The sequence below is a fragment of the Cavia porcellus genome, unplaced genomic scaffold, assembly GCF_034190915.1.
Source record: "Cavia porcellus strain 051 isolate PalLab524CR breed Dunkin Hartley unplaced genomic scaffold, mCavPor4.1 scaffold_1, whole genome shotgun sequence".
Taxonomy (NCBI): domain Eukaryota; kingdom Metazoa; phylum Chordata; class Mammalia; order Rodentia; family Caviidae; genus Cavia; species Cavia porcellus.
In genome coordinates, this window is record NW_026947484.1 from 114,247,007 (window position 1) to 114,250,476 (window position 3,470).

A 3,470-nucleotide genomic window follows, 5' to 3' on the forward strand; every position below is an offset into this window, starting at 1 on the left:
CAACCTTCCCCAAAAGTCACAGAGGACACTCATTCTGACCTTCCTAAAAGCTGAAGAATGGCCCTTGCAGCAAATTTGACAGGCACACCAATCAGTTCTACTTCTCAGGGAGGGTAACCTAGGAAATTGTCTAACTCATGTTAAAAGACAGAATTAAAACTAGGCTTGTGAATTTACAAAAAAAAACCTCAATGAAATTTGTAAAACCAGCATCAAGAAGTAAATCTAAGTTCTTGCTTTTGCATTTCCTCCTCAGTTACAACAAACTCAGGCTTGAAAAATACTTGAGAATTAGCATTCTGCTTTGAACATCAGAAAATGAGCTGTCAGATTAAAGCAGTATCTAGTCCTTTGGATAAAACAACTGATTTATATCCTTTTACCCTCTTTCAAACTCTCTGTCTCTCCCTTCCTCCCTGTCATAATTTTTTTAGTACTAAAGCTTATTGAAAATGAGAGATCAGCAGATTCCTCTAAGATTAAGTTACTTAGAGATCAAGTGTTTGGGTGTGCAAATACATATACACAATCAATATATTAGTTTCAAGTGGAAATCTATTTTGCATATGTCTGCAAAGATATAAAGATAAATGATAGTTGATATTATTTATAAAGATATAAACATAAAGCATAGGGACTAAAAAAGATTTTAAAATAAAAAACATACAAAAATACTATGCAAAAACCAACCAAAAAAAAATTGGCTGGGTGTGGCAGCACATGCCTATAATTACAGCCCTTGGGAAGCTGAAGCAATAAGACTGGTTATGAGTTCAAGGCCAGTCTGAGCTACAGAGTGAGTTCAAGTCCAGCTTGAACTATACAATGAGAACTTGTCTCAAAAATCTCATTCCCAAAAAAAATGACTTAAATGAAAGAATTACTAAAGATAATGAGCATTATAGAAATAATTCTCAAGAAATATAACAGTTTATAATTTTATGCACCTAATGACAAGCCTCAGAAGGGCCAAAAATAAAAGAGTTAATATAATTCAAAGAAGGCATACATAGTTTAATGACATGTGGTGGGGGGGCTCATTGATAGATCACTTGCCTAGCATGCACAGACTTTGGGTTAAAAAAAATCACCATGGTAGATTCTGATGTCTCAATGTTTCATTTATCCACTAAAAACCTACCAAAGACTTTACATAAAGTTGCAAAACTTTAAAAGCATTTCCCTGGAATTTAGGAATAAGATAAAGATGTCTATTTTCTACCTCTATTCAATATCACTCTGCCCAGTGCTACTGGCAAAGCAAAGACAATTGGAACGGGCAAGTCAAAGCTATGGTCATTTGCATATCTTGTAATTATTTTACACAGAAAACCTAAATATTTTACAAGAAACTGAAAAAGAGAGTTAAGCAAAGTTTCAGGATACAAGACTAACATGCCAAGAAAACCAATTTTCTATCTATATGCCCTCAGTAATTAGAAAATGTAGTTAAGAACTGAGAAAAAATTAGTAATTATGCAGAAAATTACACCATGCTATTAAAAGACATAAAATATCTAAGTAAATGATTGATATACCATATTTATGGACAGAATCAATGTTAAAGTAGTTTCAATTCTCACAAAATTAAGTAATAAATATAAATCAAAAATCAAGTTTTTCACATGCAAGAAAAAGGGGGCAAGGTTACCCCAAGATATTCCTGAAGAGGACTAAACAGGTCAGAAGAAAGCCTTCCATACTAGCTGCTAACAGTTTATTGTAACTTAAATTATTTAAGACACTGTGGCTTAAGCATAGACAAGCTAGACAAAATGACCAGTGGAACAGATCAGCGAGCCCAGAAAGTGAACCATATGGAAACAGAAACTTGACATATAACAGAGGCAGCATTACAATTAGAGGGGAAAGGGTGGAATTTGCCATTAATAAGGTAATTTGTTACCCATAGGGATATCCCCCCACCCCCGGCAGGGAAAGTTTTTAAAAATTAGATCTTATTCCATTCCATATACATACCACTACATAAAAAAGTAAATGTAACAACCAAAATTTTAAATAATTTTAGAAGAAAATACAGGGGATAATCTTATAACTACCAAGTAGGGCGAAGGTCCTTAATTAAGATATAAAAAGCAAAACAAAACAAAAACCCACAGAGGAAACGATCACTTCATTTAACTACACTAACATGTAAACAAAAACAATCCTCCTTTCAAAGTGAAAAATCAAGCTGCAAGCTAGGATACATACAAAATGCACAAATAGGTATAGTCTAACATGAGTGTTTAGAATATATTTAAAGAACAAATTGATACAAACCAAGAAGCCTAATGGAAAAAATGGATGAAGCATAAAAAAGAACACTTGCCAACCAAAAAAATTATGAAAAGAATCAGAAATCAGAAAATGCAAATTACAATGACAGTTCCCATCTGACTGCCATTTTTACTGTTTGACAATAACAGCTGTTGATGAGTGACAGGAACTCTTCATCCCTGGTGAGACTGTAAATTAGTGAAACCACCTGAGAGAACAATTTGGTACTATACAGCATTTCCATTCCCAGGCATATACACTAAAGAATCTCCTTCACAAGGATATAAAAGGTTGCTTGCTCCAGAATTATTTAATAAGAAAAATAACAAATGACTCAAAATCACCTAACAGGAGAACAGATAAATAAATCGCCAAATATTCATAGCGTGAAATTCTATATACAGCAGTAGAGTAAAATAACAAAACCCCAGATATCAACATGGATAAATCTCAAAAACAAAAGTGTTGATGAAAAAACAAAGTGCAGAAGGACATTTAAACTATATACCATTGATATAAAGTTAAAATGTACGAAATATTGTTACACAGTTTATGGAAATATGTATAAATTAAAGGCATAAAATTATTTCTGGCAAGCATATACATCAGTTTTGGAATAGTGATGCCTCTCAGGAGAAAGGCAAAGGAGAGTCAGGGAGGAACAGATTCCAGCAGATACTCATACTGGACTGATATACATATATATATGTATGTATGTATGTATACGTATGCATGTTTTGAGACAGGGTCTCACCATATACTACAAACTGGCCTTGAACTCACTATATATCTCAGGCTTGCCTCAAACTCAAGGTGATCCTCCTGTCTCAGCTTCCTGAGTGCTGAGATTACAGATATGCACCATCACACCTGGCCTGGGCTTATATTTTTTAAAAAAGTGAATAACATAGAGCTTTTTTTTTTCTTTTTTGTTTTTATTGGTACCAGGGATCGAACTCACGACTGCCTGCTTGCAAGGCAGGCGCTTATGCCACTGAGCTAAATCCCCAGCTGCTACATAGAGCTTTTCTTAATAGAGCTTCAAAATAAAGATATTAAAGCTTCAGGGGGCAGGGATTTAGCTTGGTGGCGTAAGTGCCTTCCTGGCAAGTGCAAAGTCATGAGTTTGATCCCCAGTACCCAAAAAAGAAAAAGTAAGGTTTCAACAAACTGTCTACATTCTCATTGTA